Below are 24,196 nucleotides of genomic sequence, written 5' to 3'. Positions count from 1 at the left end.
ATTGATATTTAGCTTATGACAGCTGTCAAGAAAATATATAAAAAAGTACTAAAGCAAGAGAAAATACTTTTGCAATCGCTATAAGTACCTACGGCAATGTCCATGAATTTTAGACATTATTTCTTTAGTTTTTTATTAGTATTTCTTTATGGAATTCTTTTCATATTTCGACTGGGTCGAGTAGAGATTGACTAGATTTTAGGGTCCTTTTATAAAGAATGACCATAACTTGAAATTTTCTTGGGTACAAATTAGATCATTAGAATAATATCATTATGTGAAGTTTGTGGGAATTTTGCTACAAAATTTTCACAAAGAAACACTATGTATAAAGCTTAACACATTAAGCGTACAAAAATCTTCATTTAGGTATTTAACATTAGCCCAGGAGTCGCAAATTATCATCTCATCATACGATGATGCATCACACGTACAGTTATGTACGTTCTAACGTTGAGTTCTCACTGGGTTGCTATACTTTCGTGCTCCCTTACGCAGTCGCAATTTCTCTTATTCCGACCACTGCGTTTGCCATTAAATTAATCTAACATTATAGTATCTGATTGCATAGATATGATCAACTTTGCAACCCTGAACATCGCCAGTAAGTCTTGTGTAAGTGGTGGTAACCAAATGGTGCGGAGTTTTTGTATTTCAGCTTTTAAATTTTTCTAAAATTCAAAATATTCAGTTGAATTTCTACCAAGTGAAGTTTAGAAAGTTTCCAAAATATATAAGAAAACCTCCAAGCGAACCTCTGAAACACCAAAATATATTTTCCTTAAATTACCAATATTGGCTTTACTCTCGTCAATTTATATCCATGTAAAAGCTTAGCTTCGAATTCGGAATTAATTTTCTCTACTGTGTGAGTATCTGACTAACTGATTGTTCATAGTGATGAGCTGGTAATTGATTTATTTGCTTAACCTTTGCCTAATTTTAATCTATTATTCCAAAAACCATCGCTATAGTTAGTGACTTTCATCGGTAATATTTCTTAGCCACAATAAATAGGAAAATCGACATCAAATTTCAAATACTTACATATACCACTTGTATCTCTAAAAAGATTGCACTTTCGACTGAATATAACGCTTTTAATATTTCACTGTATCTCTCCCTTCAAATTGCCCATACTATATTTGTATAAAAACTATTAAAGCATAAGCTAGATCTGGAGTGATGATATTAGCATATTGCACTCATCCTTTTAAGATATCAATATTTTTCGAGCATTTAAGGAGGAGAGGCATCAATTCATCACAAAAATTTCAAGTGACCAACACATATAAACTTTCAGCTTAGGCTTGATCACGTGCCTTTAGAAAAAATTGAGTAGAAATTTCCTCAAAGACAATTTTATATTATTTAAGTAAATTTTCGTACAATAAATTTAAGCCGAGCTCCTATTAATTATAAATTGTCTCTTAAATTATCAAAGATAGACCGTTTTTCAGGACTTTAGACAGGCTTAATCCTTTAATGTTTGCAAATGTCGGGGATAACTTCACACTCCGCATACAATGCTTTAAAACATATCTTCTTCTTTACTGACGTAAACACCACTTACCCGATTATAACCGAGTTAACAATAGTGCGTAGTCGTTTTTTCATTTCACTATTTGGCTAATTGGAGATACCAAAAGCAACCAGGTCCTCCTCCACCTGATATAAGTCCTCTTCCTCTGCTTCCACCGGCGGGTACTGAATTAAATACTTTCAAAACTGGTTTTTATATTAAAATATAAAGAATTTAAAATTTAAAGTAAAGCTAAAATGTTCTTTAAGTCCTTCTTTCGAAATATATAAATAGATATTTTTTCAGTGTAGAAAGTTGTGTTGATGTATTACCCAGAATACGGTCACTTCTCTGCATCTTAAGGCCATTATAAAATAGAGAGTTTTGTAAATAAACAAAATGGCCAACCACTTGGTATTGTTCTGAGGTCTCAGTTGTACGTCCCCCTCTCTTTACGACTCTATAATGTACCTATGTGTGTATGTCTTTCTATTGTAGCTTCAAAATCGTCTTGCATATTCACGAGTGCACTCTCATTTATTTTATCTTAATTACAATCTAAGGCACCTTTTGTTTTTGTCTTCCGTTGCATTATATTTATTTATTCATATACAAGTATATCTATATATTATATTGTATATTATGTATATATATTTTTTTTTTAACATACAATAGATTTCGGGCAAATACGAAAATTTAATGAAGCTTCAGCATTGACCGAGATTGACTTTTGATTAAGATTAGAAGCGATGACGACAGCAAAGGACCATCCCACCCACAAGCGACCGCAAGCAGTGAAGAAAACAAAAAACGACATAGACACACACATTAATACGAGCGAAACAGTGACAGCCAATCAAAATTTGCCAACGGCCATTCAGCAAGCAACTTTAACCCAAATCCACTACTGCCCGAATACTTGTCACAAATTATGATTCAATGACAGTATTCAAGTCACTGCCTTCGTCGGACCAATGTGCCAAAAATGCCAGTTGGATAACCACAAATGGATGCAGTACACATATCTCATATACTCATATACACACATACATACATACTCATTTAGAGCTTAGTTGTGACGAACCTTGGATCGCACGCTCACGACTGCTGTCGATTAGTCGAAAGGTCCATTGTACATACAGTTGTGGGCGCGTCGAAAGCTTTGCTTGATTGCATAAATGACAGTGACGAGCTCGTGAATATGACCGTCTGTCTGCCCAGTCAGTCAGTCAGGCTGTCAGCACGACAGTTGTTGGTTTTTCAAGTCGAATTGAGAATCCAAACACTTCGTGTATTGTTCAAGTGCAGCAACTAACACACGAAGAACTATACGAACGCATTCGTGTGTATATCCTCTTGTGCACACAGTCAAATAAATAAGTTTTTGCAAAACCGAAAATGGAAGCTAAGTTAAGAAGGAAGTATTGCTTGAACGAAGAATACAATAAGCTCAAGTTTACACACACTTCCATAAATTTGATAGCGGTAATGTGGTCAAGTGTGTAATAATTCCGTTACGCTTGAAGAATACTTAATAATAAAGCGGAGACCTTCATATTTTTAAACAAAGCGCTGACAATTCATACGATTGATAAGATATTGAGGGGTTGATAAGACACATGACGAGTACGTGTCCCAGACGGAAGTGATCTTTACGGTGGAAGGAGAAGTTAAAAGCGCCCAACTCGACAATAGTTGATGTGTGACAATTTTTGATGCGTAAAAATATATGAATTTATTTGTGCATAAAATAATCGCAGATGAACAGCAAAGGCAGTGAGGATAAGAGAAAACTCTGACTTATCGCATATCCGGTTATGCTTCCTTGGGAGATTGTGGAAAGTAAAAGGCGAATGAGAAGAATGCTTCGCTACAAAGTTCATTGGTATGTAGAGGTCGTGTTTACTCCTTAAAAGTTTGTGTATATTCAGGCCGCAAAGATGGATTCAATTAAACTCACCAGTCCTTATAACAACACCTCTTTCATTTGTCCAAATTATACTTCAGGTTATTCTGACATTGAGTATTCCTTATCACATTTAATGGTTGATTTTTTTTCACGCCAGTATTGAATTTGAGTAAAACAATGGATCCATTCTCATTATCCATTATTAATTTGTTGTAGATTGTGAGCTTAGGCGGCTCCTCGTTTCACAGAGCTATCGTATACTCAAATATTTATAAACCCCTAATGTCCAAGATGTTCTTTCGATATGTGTCAGCTTTCTTCGTCACCGTAAAATAAATTCATCCAAAATCATTTCCTGGAATTTTCATGTTTTCTTTGGTAACACCCTAATTTGGACGTCCACTGGGTTCATCGTCACGACACACAATTTCCTGGTTTTAATATCCAAGCTAAGATGATTACCAAAATTAGTAAGGAACCCGATGTTGTGCTCAAAAATATTTTTGCAAAAATATGAACCTATGTTCTATATTGTAAATCATCCGCACATAGGCACATATGATACCGCTTATCTTCCTTTAGATTGATATATTATAGGGAAGAACATTCAGTAATTCTCTCTAATTTTAGCACTTCATAGTTTGGGTTAGATTCAATTTTGGTGCTGATCCCCGCGACGGCGATTGTGGTGGTCTCACTCTGACAGTTGTATTTCGATACCAAAAGCCACTTGATACAGATCAAAAAAACGTGATTTAAATAAACTGAATTTTAAAAGTATGATAATCAATATGAACGTAGATTTTTTCCACTTCCGCTTTCTTCAGGCACATCTGAGAATTTCCATCCATCAAGCTGTTTAACTTAACGCCATATAAGCCATACGGAGTGTTCCTTTAAAACTCCCATAACTGTCTATATGATTTACCATATATGTATACCGTTATTTTGTACTACTTGATGGTCTGTATGGTAAAATAAGAACAGTTTTTGCGGAAAAAATATTATTTAATAATATACGACACTGTTAGTAAATTGGTATCCACGCTGTCTTATCGCAACTTGATTTTAATAGTTAGCACTAAAAATATAAGTAATTAAATAGTAAAATACTACACGCAAAATATTTCAGCAAAGAAAAATATCTGCAAATCCATTAACATTCTACCTCTCTCAAACAACGGGCAACTCTGCGCTCATCTATTCTCTTTGCATTCTGCGTCACAGTTTTCGGCCCATAAATATGCTTCTTATCTATTTTGCGCATTTTTGGCGCTATTAATATGTGAGTACACCTCTTCCAGCGAGTGAAGGCACAGTCGACGATGAGCGGCAGTTAGATGAAAGCTTAATAGCTTTAGACACTAATAAAACTGTGCTTTATAACTCTATTTGTTAGTTATTCATTGATAAATGTAATTTGTATATTTCCTTAGCTTAAATATATATTATATATATGAGTGAGTAAAAAATTTAGTGCCATTTTCGGACTTCTTTCTACTCATGTAAAAACCAAAAGGTCTGCTGTAAATTATTATTTAAGTCATTATTAAAATAACGAATACGCGAATTCCTCGAAATTACGACGAATCTTATTTAGACTAGAAATAATTAATAGCCTTCTGTATAATTTTAGATTACTTCAACCACGCTTGAATACCTAAGTTTTCTTTAGATAATAGATCCAATTTTTGTTCCAATATTTGTTAAAGTCCTATATTTAATAATTTATTGGAAAGCCCAAAAACCTCTCATACAACAATAAGTCTAAATCTGATGGTATGTATGTATGAAAAGCTTTCTCTTCTCCGTTCACTCTAGAATATCTATGTAAGACATATACCATATATGAAAATTGACCAATAACAAATATGAAACTGGAACTGGTCAAGGCTAATGTAAAGTAAATATATTATATAATATTTAATTTCAATCGATGAATTTCATCTTCTAATAGTCGTAAAATCTTCGACTCTTGTGCCTTGATTATATTTTATGTTAGTGTAGAGACATTGTCTTGAATAATCCTGTAACATTCAGATACTGAGAGCGGTAATTCCAATGTTTTGTTGCTAAACTCGAAATGGTCAGTTAAATTAAATATATTGTATCAAATGGATCCAGAAGCTTAAACCAAAATATTAACTTTACAAAATACAAATAACTGTTCATCAAGTGCACTCTAAAATAGTAACGAAATGAAATTGTCTAACTATATATTTGCTTAAATTTCTAATTGTAATAGAGATCGGTATTTTGTGGGTAGCAAGGCTTCACCTCATTGTATTCAAGGGTTAACATTACGCTTCCTTTTCCGAAATTTTTCAATGATTTTTAAAGTAGTGGATTTTATGATTTTATCGGATTATTTAGAAAAACTTTGTCATTTGACAAAATATCTTCACGAAATTTGGCATCAATTACAACGGTACAATCTCTGAACAAATTTCTCAGATCGAGTCACTATACCGTATAGCTGCCATACAAACTGATCGATCAAAATCAAGCCGATATATATTCAAATTTGGCCTAGATTATAGTCAAAGTCAATACTATAATCTTCGAATAATCTTTTTATATTTTTGTATGCTAAAAAAATGTAGCTGTGAGGAGTATTATAGCATCGATGCAGCGGAAGTTAACGTATTTTTCTTATTTTATATTATAATCTCTAACAATTAGCTCAGTACTAAGCTCAAACGACCGCACTTATTTATATGTCTAAACTAAGTTGTAACCAGGCCTATCTTTGTCTATAAAATTGTATATGTATATGCATATATATATGTAAACGTGTAAACATATGCTCGTAAATCCCACCAAGTGGCATATATTTTAAAGCGATTGGATTATCACTACCTATGCTCTGTATACTATGTATACGTATGTGTTTGCTTTTTGACTTGTTTTTGTGCGGCTCGACTCAATCCAATTGTTGACATTATCCTTTTGCCGCGGTAAGCGCGATTAATAGAGCATACATTTATAGTGAATGCTTTTAAAGCCACAATGCACATACGCACACAAACCAGCAAACAGCCACGGCGGCCATAAATAACGAATATTTTTTGCTTGCTTGTGTGTGCGTGTGTGTGAATGTCAGCGAGTATTTACCAACACATATGCGTATTTGCACAGTGAGCACGAGCATTTATGTACCAATCAAACCCAAAAGTCATGTCGTATAGAATCCAAACACCTCAACACCTTCACCTCAACCAAACTAACACACACACACGAACAAGCTCTTAATACGCGCGCTGATCTAACGCGACCAATGTGAGTGACGGGGGTGACGGTATTTGTGGGCTCACCACTAATACATATACAAATGTTTATGTTTGTGTGTGTGTGTGTGTAAATAAAGACGTGTCGAAAAAAGAGTGTGTGTGCGAGCAACAAAATATTGCAAATATTGAATATTGCCTGCAAAAGGCAGCCATTCAGCCATCACTACAAATACAAACAGAAGTAAGATATGTGTGTGTGTAGAACAATAATAACAAAGCCAAGTATAGATGGCACAGTTCGTTAGGCGCAATATATTTGCACACATCGTGCGCACAAGTCAACGCAGTAAATCAAACGAGCTCTGCTTGTATTTGAAATGTAAAAAATGTGCTGAATATCCAGCTGAATAGCGTTGCAGCGCGCTGAATTGCACCGCCGAGAAAAACCATCAATTCTATTTATAGCATTTGAGATAAATACACACATATATAACTATATATGTCCGATTTTGTTTGCAGATTAGTGGCTTTTAAAAGGAGCTGATACCTAAAACAACAATCAACTATTAATATTATATGAAATGGATAAAACCAAAATCTGTAGGGACCGAGATTCCAAGCATTTTTTTGCTCTTTTTTGAGTATCCAATTCAAATCGATTCTTCATTTTTTTTTATTTTATTGAATATTGACTAATTTTACTTCGTGAAAAGAGTATTTGATTCTTAAGTTGTACAAAATTAGTACTCCTGCTACTCTTGCTTTAAGGATCAAGAAGAAAGTGACAACTAAGTTTTTTTTTTTGTTTTTTTTTTTTTTTTTTTTTTTTGTAGAAACATTTTAATTTTCTAATTGCTTTCTTCTTAATTACCATTGATTAAGAATCTATCTTGATAATCTTTCTCCAGTCAACGAGAACTTCCCTTATGCAAGACGTCCATCTACTTCTGTTAATGACGTTAACATCGAAAAAGTTAAAGATACAGTGCTTGAAAATCGTCGTGTTGGCATCAGAGCGATAGCAGAGGATCTCACCATATTTTATGGCTCGACTCAATACAATTTGGTTAATGTTTTCGGTATGAAGCGTGTCAAAGTGTTAGGTACCAAAGACCTGAATGCGCCGTCACATTCTAGTATGGTTTTGACTAACTTTGTGGCCAAACCCCTAACAAGAATCATTGCTTAGTGCATTTAAAAATATATGCCGGCGGTTGTTTGCCTTAAGAATATATGTATGTATGTAGGTGGAAACCGTTAATAATGGTAACTCAAAAAATGTCCACAAAATCGAAAAGAAACTTACTAAAAGCAAATTTTTTTGATAAGAAGTTTGCCAATGTGGTGGAATAACTAAACTTAATATTTAATTTTTTTCAACTGATAATCTAAAATAAGTTTCTCTAAAAAGTCTGACTTTTCCTTTTGTCAAAAGTTTTTGTTTATTTATGATTGCGAGACCGTTAATATTTTACGTAAAACAGTTCGAAAAGTGTAGTATTCGAAATAGTAATCGAATTAGTATGAAATTTACTTGAAATCTCTTTTTTGTGCGTTTCAATCTGCAAGTTTAAAAAAAAAAGTTCAAAATTGTTAGATTTATTTTATTTATCTTATTTTTTTAGACATCTCTCCAAATTTTTTAACGTGTTATTAACTAACCCCACTTAACTCAAATAAATAGTCGAATTTCGAAATTGTATTTCGGGTATCTTTTGCCACTCGAATATAAGAGCACGGGCTAATAATGTTTTCTTTTTGTCTTCAAAATAATTGTTTCCGTTATTATGTACATATAACTACGGATATTCCAAAACTCAAAGTGTATCCGATAAGTTCTTCTTGATATAGCGTATCGGGCCGGCCCGAAACATCTGATAAATATCATGATAAGTGCCAACTGACAAACCTAGTTCATCAAATTGCTGTCCCTCTCTGTTGGTAATTCGATTACTGTCGCATTTTTAACATTTTCAAAATTAAAGGGAGTAAGGTTGATGAGTTGACAAAACAATGTGTACTCCAATGACACAGATTAGAAGTGTGAGTACTGATTATTCGGTAGAAACGATCAGAAGACATAAGCTGTTTCTAAAAAATTTAGTTGTAGAACGAAGAGGTTAAAAGCTGACAGAAAGTTTTTTTTTCATCAAAAGTTAAGCACAATCGCCTACTATTTTAGGTTAGATTAAGTAGTAAGGCTGATCCTCGCATTAAAAGTGACTTGTACTACCAATATTCAATTTGTATACAAAAAAAAATATTTATACATACATATGTACATATATGCTTGAATGAATGAATTAGAAAAATATACGAAATATTCTAAAGTTGATTCAATCGAACTTTTTTGGTGTATCACTGTATATAACAAAGGTTTTCTGTGCAAATACAAAATCTAAAGTTTCCACTTCCTGTTAGAACTTAGTTAAAGCATAACCGAAAGCGATTATATAAAATTATTACTTTCATCCTCACTTACTAAAGGGAACCTCCTAAAATTTCTTACCACATATTGACATAAAAAAATACCAACATTGCAATGGGGAATGTGAGAAATATTTCTATTTACTTTTTTCCGCTTCGCATCATGCACACCCTTCAAGTAGTATGTTCCGAAACTCATTTGTTTGTTTATCATCATTCACGTCTGAGTCGTTGAGTTTCCCTATTTACTTTACTATATTTATTCAATAATTTATTTTTTTTAATATTTTTTTTGGTTGCTACGTAAAAGTCGATGTGATGAATGATAGATCAAGGAAAAAGTATTTACCATTGGACAAAAATAGACTCATAGCTTAATGCTGCTAAGCAACAAAATCATCGCTAAGTAACGTAACCTAAAAGCGGCAAATGCAACTGTGTGGTATTTCGGGTTAGTTCAGAGTTGAGAATTTTCGTACTACCTATAAATATATATTTTTAACTTAAATGCTAAATTGAATTAAAGCTACCAAAAAATAAGATAAAAATAAAGACAAAAATGGTCCACTCAGTTCCGCATTGAAATTAATTTCATAAAGAAATTAACACTCGGATGTTTTATTTTTCTCAAGTGTTCAAAGAAATCATGTAGGACCACTTTGTTACCAAAATAAATAAATAAATTTTCACCAAATAAATTATATAGATTTTAAAACTTTATATATTTTTGGGATCAGATGAATATAAAGAGGAAGAAATGCAATTAAAAGAACCTAAAAAATCGCCTATAAAAGGCCAAACTATCAATTGACAAATACTTTCGGAAGTTAAATATCAGTCAAACCTTAGCCGTAGGTTTTATTCAATCATATGGAAGAGCAAAGAGTCATACACAAAAATATTAAAGAATAACCATAAAAATCTTAAGATAACTTGTTTTTCTATTACAACTTTTTCGGCATTTCCTTTCTATGAATTCTTCTGGTGAGTTTGATACCGTACGAAGTCGAAATCTGGTCATAGCAGCTTTCAAACTACAAATAAACAAGGCATATCCAGCAAAGAGCGCTTAAGACAATACGATTCGGATTTCAATTCGATTTAATTTTTATTCTTCAGAATGGATTGATATTCACCAGAGGCTCGCTATTACTTGAAGCTTGATTTGGATTATCATCCATAATTCTTCTCAGATTAAAAAAAAAATTAACTGAAAAATATCTTCTCTATTTAACCCTACTTTGCTCAAATACAAAAAATGTTTTTAATCCATTAAAGTAACCCTTTTATCGCGTACTTGCTTCAAAAGTTCAAAACTTTAAAATTATTTGAAATCTTCTTTAAATTATTAACCGATTTCATTTGTTTATTTATTATACGTAATACATTATTATCAACGATATTATTTAGACCTTGTCGAGTTCTATAAATTCCCTCCTATTAAACCACAAATTTCGTCATTCGAAAATACTGACGAATCGGCGGCATCCACCATAATATTCTATTTCGTTTTTCGATTAAATATATACATATGTATATATATGTACATTACTTAGTACGTATAAGATCTTCAGTTAAGGAATTATTGTATTTTATAATAAGTTAAATCTAATAAGAAATTTTGGAAACATATGTAGCAACGAACCAAAAAACCTTTATGAAAAGCGGTTCGTTTAACTTACGGGTTACCAAATCGGTTAGAAACCATTTCGCGTCTTATAAAAAACTGAAAAATCATCGAAAGATAGATTAAAATAGAATGTGCATATATTAAGGCAGTTCAAAATGGAAGATGATCTAAAGGATTAGCTATGGTGCCACATATTTTATTTCTTTTAATACAGTTAACCGCAAAATTTCGATGTTATAACTACATAGAGTATTATACATATTATGTTTCGACAGTCAACTTTTGTATAATATATTTTAATTGTTTAGAAATCTGGTTCAAAACCACTTTTTAGCTAAGAAACCCCCAAATTGATTATGATTCCATTTACACTACAAACATAAATTAGCTGTGTTTGATTGGCCAAGCATCGGCAGTGGGAAATCGAACAACCTATAACAGTTGTTCAATCAAACTCGCAAAGATAGCGAGCAGGAAAATGGCTAATCGAAGATAGCTATTATTTTAAGCTTTTTTTGGAGTACCTTCTGATGCTCTTCATTTTTTACATTTAATTTTGAAATTCGAAAGTCGTACAATACAATATATTGTACGTGCTACAAAGTGCCAGCTGATATGGTGTTAAAATTTTAAAACCCAGTAATATTTCTCTCAAATATATATTAAAATTGTAACTCACCGTTTTGAAAGCCCAGCCGCAGACTACTTAGCACAGCTTCATCAATACTCCACCGTTGCTTGATAAGTTGATACTAATTTGTTGTATTTTTGACTTTTGACACTATCGGCTATGTTATTTAACAATTCGCGCTCACTTTCTTCACACAACAATTATGGTTTATTTGATACTTCCTTTTGTAATTATCTATATTTTTGTTTTCATACCAACACGCACAAACACATTGATAACATTAGAAAGGCACCAAATGCAAACGCGTGGACATTTACGAATATTATAAAAATGTAACGGTATTCACGAATAAATCTCGGGTATTACAAATTTTTGAGATTTTTAAACTTTTACAGCATTGATAACGGTTCAAATTGCGTTTACTGGTTTTTTCTAATGTTGTTTTTGTTTTTAATTTTGCTTTATTTTATTTCTTTTATTTAAATTTTTTATTCGTCATTTCGTTGTGGTTTAGTTTTAGAATTTTTAACATCGGTTTTTCGTTTTAATACGCAGGGTTGCTTTTTATTGTTTTGTATATATTTTAACACTGTTTTATTTATGACCAGATTCGCTAAATAGTTTTAATTTGTTCTTTGTATTATTTATTTGTCTTAATTTTAATTTTGTTTTCAAATTTTTATTTAATTTCTTATTGTTTTAGTTTTTACTGTAATGTTTTCTATTACTTTCAATGCGTGGGCATCTAAAATTATGCTACACTGTAAAAATAAAAGGGGAAATATAATTAAATTGTATTTGGAGTGAAATGTTTTGAATTCGAGAAAATTTTTCAGAAGACACACCCGAATCTCTATAGTGGACCCATATCATTTATGTCTTTTGGTTTAGAATTGGTTGAGATTATCATGGAATGTTAATCGATAGCCACCGACCTCATTAGGAAAATCAAGATATAAATAAGCTGCGTCTAACTACAACTCTACGAAGTATTGGTTGTAAAGTATAGAGGCCTGTTCAAATACCTATTCAACTCTTAGAAGCCGAACAGTGTGGGCTCTGTTATATGGTGAAGGAACAAGGAGATACATTTTTCATACTTAATAGATTTTAGTATGGATTTCATTCAAAGTAATCAACACAATAGATATATATACCTCATTAGTAAATCTCACTTAGAGCACGCAACCTTCAAGACCTCTTTTTTATTAAAAACCGATGTATTATATTGTAGATAATGAAAACATATATGGTCCGACGATACTACGCAAGCCGTTGCCGGTCGAATCCTCATTACTGATACATTTTTTACCTTCGATTATCTGAGTGAGACCTTTCACCACAGATTTTAGTTTTTTCCAACTCAAAAACGCCACCAGTTGAGAATTTATTAATCATAACTAATTTAATAAATACCATTCCGTCTACTATTCTAATCTCAAAATGTTTGTTTATACCTTTAAATTTACTCAATTTATAGCTTTTCAACAATGTTTGTCATACCTAAATTAATTGTTGGTTTGGTAAAAAAAATAAATGTAATGAAAATGTCGGTCAGCGGTATTTCATTAGGATACTGGTCAGTGATCCAGCGTAGAAACATAGATACACATATAAGCTATTTTCTTGTTTCATTATTTGGAGCTGTCGTCCTGTCCTGTGGAATGTACGCCATATGTTGCATTCAACGTCATCAAACGGGAAACCCAGCAAACAAGGGTCCAGAATATAAGAAAAGGGATGTCATCAAACGTTAGGCCCAAGAAACAAGGGTGCAGAAAATAGTGAAAGGGATTCTACATAAGTTGATTTGCAAATATTTGATTGGTGACATGCGATGTAGGAAAAATGTTCGTGTCAAGTCTAGATGAGCAGGACTTTCACCAGCTACAATCCTGAACGTTATTACGCGATAAATACTCTGACTTCTCGATCAACACGAGCTCTATATAGAATTGTCTTAAAATTGCACTCATCAGAGAATCCAAATAATTTCGATGAATTTCTTTGATTACCTATATAACGAAAGATTAAAATTTTGCGGATTTTAAGAAAACAAGAAGTAATTTACTCAAGTTGCGGAAGGTAATTTCCCGTAAGAAGATTTTTTTTAAATGTTGTAAATTATTTGTCCTGAGAGCAGTTATAATCCTCATCAATCGGACTATAAATCGTTTTGACTATCAAGTCATGGGATTTAAGAATATTTAACGGAGAATGAGTGTCAATGCAATGCTTTGATCCCCACTTTTTTAAAAACCTCTTCTATTTTTGAAGTTTACTAAAAATTAGGGCGATAGATTAGCGAATACTTGAATTATTGTACATTATATTGATTTCGATAGCCTAGTTGAGAATTATACTTGAGATGGGAATGAAATATTAAGCCTAAAATTATGCAATGTATTGCGAAAAGAGAATTACTATAGAGAATTACTATACTCGTAGCCTTATCACGCCTGCCACTTAAACGCAAATAGTACATGTTTTCAAAAATATCAATACAAGTCTGTTGTAGGGCATGAAGACCTACATATAAGTAGCTACGTAAAAGTGTTGGCCAAAAAAAATCGGCAGAATCTTTCAAAATTGATACGACTTTAAATGGCACCATTTTTCGGTTTAGTAAATTTTAATTCAGTTAATTTATAACGTGTTTATTAGTTAAATTACTTTCTGTCAATTAATTTAAAAAAATTTTAGGATTTCGAAAATACCGTTTATCGTTTAAAAACAACTGCATCCTCTTTATTTGTCAATATTCCTCAGTCACTACTTTTTACACCGTTATCCAATGCGACGAGAAATTGCTTGTAAATAATGCATATATGTATGTATGACTTGTTTGTGTTGTTGTTGTAGTGTTAGTGAAAGGATTGTCTTATTTTATGTTTTCTTGTTGATACCACAGTGAGAGGAGAAGATGGCGACCATTTAAGGAAGATACAAAATCCAGCGAATATTTTACCTTAGCCAGAACATTTTTAAATGTCAAAGACACACACACATGCACCGACGACAACAACAGCACATTAAACGTGCACTTTTAAACACAAAACAGCTCAACATATTCAAAGAAAAGAAGGAAAATAAAAAAGGCATAAAAGTAATCAACTCGGCTGTAGTAGACAAATGCGATTTTCTAGGCTTAACGTTGACTATGGGGCGAACGAAGGCTACGCGAGGAACGGGCGCACGGACGAAGGCGCGCCGTGACGTGTGGTGAATGGGCAATTTCGCATTGAAAGCCATGAAAAGCAAAGTTGTACACGCCAAATTGCTGAGCGCACCACGAGAAGGGAAGGCAAAGGAAAGGCGAGTAACTGTTAAATTTAGCGCAGCAACAGCAATAGTAGCAGCAGTAGTAGTGGTAGCGCAGAGGCCAAACGTCAAAAGCATGTTGAAAAAAGGACGGGACAGTAAATGTGGTGGGCAAAGGGGGTAGGTAATCTCAAATTGCACGAGACGAAGTTTACAACTCATTGAATTCACATTACATACAATGTAAGACGGCAAAAGAAATGGAGTGGCGAGCTGGCAGACGCTTAGCCAGCAAGCAGAAGTAACGAGTAGACATACTTTGCTTAGACGTGTGTATGTGATTTTTGATTTTTTTCATTTAATAATGGCGAAATTTAGCGAAGGACGAAATTCCGCTGCTCGCCACCAAGCGCCAGCCAAAGGCCATCTGACTGCCAATAACACGCTCACGACAATTTGTCTGCCAGGTTGGCTAACAGGCTGGTCGGTGGGCAGATTCGCACATCATACAAAACTCGCACACACACATACACAGACACTCGCTCGCGCTACACACTTGCTGGCTGTCATTGTGACGCGTGTCCGGACACTGCTCGTATGCTTTATTGACACACTGACTAAAACATTGACTAATTGAGAAGAACGGGAGTACTAAATGGCTGACTGGCTGGTTGCTGTGCCCGCAGTCTAACAGTGAGTGTCATTTATATTTCTGCGATTTGTATGTATAACGGCACTATTTTGACAAATCGTTGCGCCCCTCTTATTTTTTAACCGAATTATTTCCAATCCCCCGTTGCACTGCCACAAAAGCCCCGTTTCTTTAACGCTCCAACGTTCCAGCTTTGCCACAAGTTTTAGGCTCTTTCGAGATTTGTTTCGTAAAAATTTTCCAGCCGCAGCAAAACAGTGTCAGTGCAGGCACCTTGAATCCGTTTTATTGGATTTTCGCACGCACCACATTCAACGCCAGCCAGCCGATGTAATTTGCCACGGCAGTGTGGCATTCAATATTTGATTACTTTGTAAATATTATTGCACGTAGCGCTGAAGCAAACACATTTTGCAAAATTCGCACACATTTTGCACACTTTGCACTTTTTGTGAATTTCTAAATTTTTTTCAATTTTTTCATTGCTTACACATATTTTATTTGATTTTTTCTTTTTTGCACACTGCACTGCACACACTTTTCTTCAGCCTGCTGCCTGCGGAACCGCCCTAAACAGTCGGAGAAAAACTGAAAATGAAAATTTTGGTGAATTTTCCACGAGCGCACGAGCATTTCGTACTAACAAATGCAAAATAACGGTTAAAAAATACGGTGAATGCCGAAGCTCACAGCCAGCGTCAAGGCACACCACACAAACACACACACAACCACAAGAAAACAATAACGGTAAAAACGAAAACAGCACGAGGCAGTGCAACGATGATTACGCTGAGAGTTGACAGCAAAGCGGACATAAACAGTTAAATGTCGAGCGAAAAGACAACGATAACGTCGAACGACGCACGAACAATGCGCAACGACTATGCGTACAGCAACAATTCACCATAAACCCTCACATCACCAAAGACCAGAATGGAGACTGCAACGCTAAAACTACAACACTACTGCCGTTAGTCAAAGGCAGCGCGCCCAACCACCCACAGCGAACTTCACCTCGAACAGCATTGACAGTAGCCGTGGCAGCTTCACGGCAACATACCGTTATTTTCTTTTGCAAAAACAATGCCTGTGCATGCGCACGAACGGAAGCTGCCAGCACCAGAGCGAGACGCGGGATGGTGCACCCAACAGCACAATACACGCACACGTTGAAACTATCACAATCAATAAGTCTACACAGCCGAACAGCGTAACGGCGACGAAGACGAAGCAAGTGACGAAAATGACGAGAATGAACACAGCGAGGATTCTTAGGCGGCGAAACGCACTGAGTAAACGTGTAAGAAGAAGAAGAACGGTGGCGCGGGCACAATTGAAGCGCCAGCAGCTAATGTTGCAAGCTTCGCCGCCACTGTAGCAATAGCAAGCGCCATACGCCCAAGTTGGCTGCTCCAGCTCCGGTCTGCTGACAGAATCCAATCCTTTGGGTTCGACGAGCTCGTATGCTCCTTGAACGAGTAGCGAGCGTAAGCGATGCATGCACGACGAGTACGTACGCGCGCATCGATGTGGTGAATATGGTGGAAAGCTGTGGTGATTTTGCCAAGTGTAATATTTATGCATGCGCTGTTTGCTGCCCGCAAGTCTGAACTTCAATGTCTCCCTTTGTTTTTGCTTTTCATATTGCTGCGTAAGTTTGTTTTAATGTGTATATGTATGCATGTGTGTGTGTGTGTTTTCTTTTATTGTTGTTATCTGACATTGTTTTCAGTTCTTTTACTACAAAATTATTGCGAACAAAAAGTCCAAATTCAGCACAATTACAAAAAAATAAATCACTCATTTAATCAAACACTTAAATTTTTCAGCAAAATTTCGGATTTCTGCAATTACGACCACGCCTCCAAATTTATTACCTTACACTCGATACACTTGTCATACAGCTGCCAGCGAGCCACAATCTAATTTTGTTCTTTTTACATTTCTTTCTTGCACACTTTGTTCTTGGCTCGTTTTGTCGCGAGCTTCTCGTGTTGTTTTTTGTTTTTTAATTAATTTTCATCTTCGTTTGATGTCCATTATTTTGCCTACACAAATCTTTTCGTCATCTTCGACTTCTGCTACTTCTGCTTTACGTTTGCGTTTTTTCTTTTTACCCCCAAAGCGCTTTTCGTTCTACTTCAGCTTCTTGGTTCAGCTGCTACTTCACGGCTCCAACTCGGCACGGCACGTCTGGCTGCGTCGTCGTCACAACGGTTAATGTCAGGTGTTTGCGCTCGTTGCATAGCCCTGCCAATTGTCCAACTGTCAGTGCTTGTTGGGGCTGCTAATCGCACGAATGGCGCGTGGCATCCACTTTCACCACTCACGCTCTTCGCCAATCTCCATTTCTATCACTCTCACTCTCTCGCTCTATCGCTCTATTGTCCAGTAGAACGTGCCGCTCGTTGTGTTACGCTATTCGGTGTAACCAGAAATTTGCATTGTAGACATTTGTCCGAAGTTACCGTTATTTTCGGAACAGTGCTACCAACTGCAGTGTGATTAAAGGATATTTGTATTGTAGACTCGGCATGCACAAATGTCATTCGCGTCGGTTCGTGGTGAAAACGCGAAAAAGTGTTGCTCCTTCAGGAAATTGTTAACGCGTGTTTGAGTCTTAAATCGTCTAACCATCGTTAGTGTAGAACATAAAAAATTTCTAATAAAAATATCGCATAATTTATATGTTATTTTTCAGGGCTTTCCTGGTAGACCCTAAACTTTTCGATAACTAAAAAAATATAAATTGATAAATTCACTCTTTACCCGGTTATAGACTAGTAGATTAATTAGTGTAATTTGTATCTGGCCTTTACCTTTCAAAGATCTATTTAAACCATATGAAGACTGTAGAAACCTAAAGATTACTCTATCTTAAATAACGTTTGTCAGGGTTGTAACTGTAAACAGTGCCTGTGAATGATTTACATAAGGACTTCGCATTTTCTCTTCATCTACAAAATATAACCTTCGCAATTTCGGCTAATATAGAACAACCAGATCAATCGCCAAACTTTTATGCAATCCTGTCAGATATTACAGAACTATTTGGAATGTATTGTTCCCAAAACTCAACACATAACTACATTTATATCAAGCTGGTGAAATATATGATTTATGTAAGGATTCAGTTGCAAGTCTTTAGAAAAAGAAAGCGATAATGGAAATGAAGATCCAAATACATTTAACATTTGTATAGGAACTGAATTAGTCAAAGGTATGTATGTAGGTGAAGTATGAGGCAATGCTTACGGCCAGCCGGCTCATTATTTTTGGTTATTGGACTCAGACTCCGCGTCACCACGGGCGTGGTATCATACTCGACCTTGTTAATAAACTCGGACTAAATTGGCCATGCGACAGAAAAAGGGAGACCGACAACGTTTTCATTCCCCAATAGAGAAGAATGGACCAATGGTGATCAACAGCTCCAACGGCGAAATCTACACATTCACCGACGGATCTAAAGGTTAAATAGGAACAGAAGGGTTTATTCCATAGTAATCCTCACACAGAAGGAAGCTTCAAACTAAAATACTAGAATTCAGTCTTTCAGCCCGAAGTTGTAGGCGTAACAAAAGGTGTCAAGTAAGCTTTTGCTCTAACCAGCCAAGCCCATAAATCTTCTAATGGGCATCCAAGCCGCAATTAAGACTATCCGTAGAGCTAATACTAAATCTCAGAATCGCACTTGTTAGGTTATGCAAGCAGGCAATAAAAGGCCATGGAAACATAGAATCAGATGATTGGTAACTCTTAGAACAGTAAAAATTTTGTCGAAGCTGGTACTGCACTAGATGCAATTTAGTGATGCAGGTAGGATAGAGTTTGTTCAAAGCAGTTTCTTTTTGATAAACGGAACTTAAATTTGGATTCTTAATTTAACCTTGCTAGTAAAGCTTACTAATCTTATCGAACTTGCCGCGCGAAGAGTGTAATTTGGTATAATTTTAATGGTTCAATTACTGGCAAACTCTTGACTTCACTTAAAATATGAGTATTTATAGAAAATAAGAGTTGTGCACGCTGCTGGAAACCAGTAGGTTGGTTATTTGGCATAGAAACAAGCCGTCAAATTGTTTTAACAGCTGCTACTGTTTGTTCGCTTCACTGCTCTCCAACGCTGAAGGAAGCAATCACTCAAAAGCGGCCAGCTTTGGTCAATAGGAGGGGATTGTGTTCTAAGAGGACTACGCCTGGCCAGACACATCGATAGTGGTTCATCAGAAGCTCCGGGGACTTCGAACTAAGTGATTACTATCTATAGCGAATGATTTTGCTGGTGAAAAATTCATTAATTAGGAATGAGGGTTTCTATAAGAGTGGCCTTATGAAACAGCAACAAGTTATCGAAAAAACGGTGCATATTTGACCTAAATCAGATCACAGTAACTATGCAAAATAAAATCTTTAATTTATCGATATCAGTATCAAACTGGCATGATCTGCAAGATCACAGAGTTCTTAATATTAACTATTACTATTTTATTGTATAAAAATTACGAAAATCTGCTGGCTTTTCGGCTATGTAAGTCCAGCAGTAAATAAGAGTATCATTATTCACAATTTAATCACCGCGTCCAATCTTTCTCACAGCTCGGACAAGAAACAAAATCGATCGAAATCTTTGCAGTCATCTTAACAAAGGTGTGCATCATAATTCCTTGCATAAGAGTCGACAAAAGAACTGAAAACAGCGGGAAGCGCACTGAGAGCGCAAAAAAGAACCGAAAAACGCAAACTAAGCACGGATAATGTGGCGTATAATGTGTGAACAAAACACGCCTAACACTTTAGAACCCACAAGCGAGCACACCAGAGAGTGCGATCAGTCGCCGCAGGCGATAATTTAACATTACCCGCCCTAATTATGGTGCTGCATGCGCTGTACACAAATTACAAGTAAATAGTAAGAAAAGCATCTTGAGCTGTTGCGTCACAGCATTGTGGCACCTTTTGTGCAGCGCCTACTTGCAACACTTGAAATTGAGTCTTTAATGAACTTTGAATTGGCACTTAAATGTAACAATAGCTAAGCAAGCAGCATGAAAAGATTGATAAAGATTGTCGAAAGGAAAATTATGCGGCCACTTATCGGCGGATTGCAGTGAAGGAACTCGGCGCCGCAACGCTGTTCAGACGCGCAGGTAAGCAGGACAGTGAGTAAGCAAATACGTTAAATATTAGCTAAGGCAGTTTGTGCGGAAGTGGTGCCTAGGCAAATTAACCCCTTAAGCAGCGGGTTACACGCATCTTATGGCGTTGATTCGGTTTCTTTTTTGTTTTTTTTTTTGTTGTTTGTCGTTTTTGGTCTTCGAGTGGGTACTTTGCTTTATTTCAATACAAAACCGGAACAAAAAGCTTTTCTTTTCGATTCAAAGTTGGTTTGACACTTTGTTGCACAAATTATAGGTATTATGCCTGCATTTACATACATAAAAGCACTTAAATATACATATCCTCATACTCGTAAGTATGGAGGCGCATAAGCATTCAACTGTCTAACTGTGCGCTTTAATAAACTCATATGCAAAATTGGAGAGAATCGCTGTCATGCGTTTTACGGAATGACTTTGAGCGCAGGAGGAGGAGGTTAATAATACGGTGTACAGTTACAAGATTTGTAATATGGCATTTCTGATGTTTAGCCTACTGCTTCTATTATATAATATAATATATATACATATGTAAAATATTTACAGGGTACGCCATTTGTTATGTCGGTATGTTGTTTAACTGTGGAAATAAAGCAACGGAATTTTATATTTAAGATTTTACAATTACAATTTTTTTAGTTTATTTATTATTATACAATTATTATTATACAAGGTAAAAGGAGTTTATTATTATTTCTGCCTTTATCGTTCACAGCAATATTAATTATTTCTGTCGTATTCTCAATTACTTTTTCGCGAATCTCGCGCATTTTAGCATTAATTTTTGTCCGAATGTTAGCCTTGTCCTCATGACTGCTTCGTAGATTGTCGGCGTTAATTGTAAAATAAACGTAGTCAAAATGAGTCAAATCTAGTGATCTGGGCGGCGAGTCATATCATCTATTTTTACAACGAAATTCCTGGCACTCTTTCAATGTGCCATTGGTGTCGATCCAACTTAATCTATGCATGTATATGTAAATGTACATTCTTCAATTTGACAATCTTCTCTATGTTTCTTTGAAGTTTGATTTTCGTATGTCAATTAGTGTGTTTCTTTCTGTGTGTGAAGTCTTTCTTTATGACGAACACAAGTATTTGAGTGGCACAAAGCATTCAGTGAAGGTCGTGAAGTCATCGTAAGCTTGCCACAAGCAAGTCGTCCATCCACTTCTGTTAATGGCAATAACATCGAAAAGGTTAAAAAAGCAGTGCTTCAAAATCGTTGTGTTGGCACAAGTGATAGCAGAGAATCTCAACATTTCTTATGGATCGACTCAATACAGTATGGTAAATGTTTTCCGTATGAAGCGTTTCAATGCTAGACTCGTACCAAAAGACTAGCTGACATGGTATTACGAATACGACGTCGAAATCTAGCAAATGGCGTTCTAAAAATGAGTCGAAACATCAAAAAACTAAAATTTTTGTACTATTGTATATGCCTATTTCATAACGGTATGATATTACTATCTTTGTTCGTATTTATGTCGCTTCAAAATGTATTTTTTAACTGACGCTGGATGTTATTTCGGGTTTCAGCTCTTCTTAGTCGTAATTCCGTAGCGTTTCTCGTAGCTTAAATAGACCAGTCCGGGTCAAATTTTATCAGCCAAGTGTTCAACCAGTGTGAATCTAGATTCAGCTTTTTCCTTAAACCACCTTTCGAAGCAAATATGAAAATTCATCAACTTGTTTTTAAGTGAGCCTTCTATGACAAGTTCGTTGAACGGAAAATCTACTAGATTTTATAAAAAGTTTGATTGTCAGCAGTTTGGCGTTCGCTTTTTAGAAAAAAGTCCGTCTATAATTTTGGAACGAAATTTGTACTACGGGCTCCAAACCCTTTACCAGTTTAAATAATATCTAAATTTTCTATAAACATTAATTAGAACAATCGAAAAAATAATTAGACTATGCCGTTAAGCCATGTTTAGATGATCTATTAAGAAGTTTTACGTTCTGATGAAGCTACGACTTGCAAAAATAGGCTCGCTCTCATATATTTGTCTCCATGAAATCATGCAAACTTTTCACCAGAACTGTTTTTCGCATTGTAGGGTAACAATTGTTTCCGAATCCCTAGTTTTCGGCTTCCACTGTGCAAATTGCGACACCAAAATTGGCACTTCAGGCGGTCACTTGAGCGTTTACTCAAGCGAACGCGCCGATTTGCGCACAAAACTGCTTTGCCCGCAAGGAGCACAAAGGAAACTTTGACTGCTGCACTCTTGCGCGCGCACACACACACATATACATATGCATGTATATGAATACCGTAAACTATGTGCTTATATACAGACGCATATCGATGATGCCCGCACAGTTGACGATAAAGATTGCTTATTTCGAACCTTTTTTGTGGCAGACACACAGCCGGTTGTCCCTTCTGAGTTGGCATTTTTCGATGCGCATGCGTACTGCACATTTGACGCGGCCGGCTGAAATGCAATAGCCGCACATACACGCACACTTGGATGCGGGTGACGTTTTGAGGCGTGTGCGTTTACACACTAACGGAATTCACTGACAACGCACGTATTTTCATGTGGGCGTGTGTGTGTGTATATGAGCTGGTTAAAGGTGCAAATGTTTGCATTATCTCAATCTCAATTCGAGCCTTGAGCCTTCGCATATGCTTAACCTTCATGCGTAATGCTGTACCCCAAACGTGCTGTATGTGTGTGTTCCGACCTCACGTTGTGGCACTGGCGGCAGCAGTAACAAAAATCCGTTGATGGAGAGCGGGCGCCACAAAACCAAGAGGCATTCAAATGCACATCTTTCGCTATCAAATTTCGCCTTTCTCATTTGCCTTTTAGCTTCTTCCACTTTTAATTGTGCTGCATTTCTTTTTATAGCAAAAAAAAAACAATATTGAAGAAGAAGAGGAAGCAGAAAAATTTCGTCCTTTGGCTTCTTGCTTGGTTATTTGCTTGATTTGATTGGTAATTTAATAGCGCAGATGCATACAATAGGAACGCATATGCATGTGTGTGTGTGTGTTGGTTGATTGTTGCATAACATAGGCGCATGCCATCAGCCGGCTCGACCGCGCCCGAACCCTTGGTGACATCAACAAAATGATGCTCCCCGGCATCATTGCGCGACGTCAGTGTCCATATCAATTTCTGATAACGCCTTTCAACAGTCACAACAACAACAACAAACATATACTACACAACAAAAGCTAAACCAATGGTAATAACAAAAGAAGAAGAAGCAACAACAACAAAAACGGCTACAAAAGAAGAAAAAACATTAACATCAACTAGAATAACAACAACAAAAATAACAAAAATGTAATAAACAGCAAAATTAACGAAAAAACGGTTATAACAAAAACGGCAACAACAATAAAAACAACAGCAGTGACAACAAACAATATTAACAACCAACGAAGAAGAAGCAATAACAACAACACCAGCATAGCTTGACTTGTGTTAATATAAATATTTCAATAAAACAAAAAAAAATTTAACTACAATCATGCATGCTCTATTTGCCACAGAACACACACATATATATATATATATATATGTATATAAGTATATACCTAAATGTATTGTGATAAAAGGACTCCAGTCGCACATTACGATGCTGCCACAGACACATTTGTGCAACGAAGGGATTCACCATCATCCATCCATTGAACGGTGAATCTGTTTGCGCGCGTTTGTATTGCTCATATGTTCGTATTTTTGTTTGCCTTGTATTTGTGCATATTTACGATTTCATCTGGTTTGGGGGTAGCTTTTGCCAGGGCCATTGTGCT

General features: G+C 35.6%; 1 protein-coding gene across 1 annotated transcript in view; it reads right to left on the bottom strand.

The window, feature by feature from the left end:
* Glut1 (Glucose transporter 1) overlaps positions 1-11,730 on the bottom strand; it is a 258,641-nt gene extending 246,911 nt beyond the window's left edge. Inside the window, exon 1 of the mRNA XM_036359051.2 lies at positions 11,398-11,730. The gene's annotated coding sequence lies outside the window, so the exon portion shown is untranslated. The remainder of the gene's footprint in view (positions 1-11,397) is intronic.
* Between the last annotated feature and the right edge of the window lie 12,466 nt (positions 11,731-24,196).

This window comes from Bactrocera oleae, chromosome 6 (genome assembly GCF_042242935.1).
Source record: "Bactrocera oleae isolate idBacOlea1 chromosome 6, idBacOlea1, whole genome shotgun sequence".
NCBI classification, from domain to species: Eukaryota; Metazoa; Arthropoda; class Insecta; order Diptera; family Tephritidae; genus Bactrocera; species Bactrocera oleae.
The sequence above is the reverse complement of the archived record's forward strand: the minus strand, read 5'-3'. Positions and strand labels throughout refer to the sequence as shown.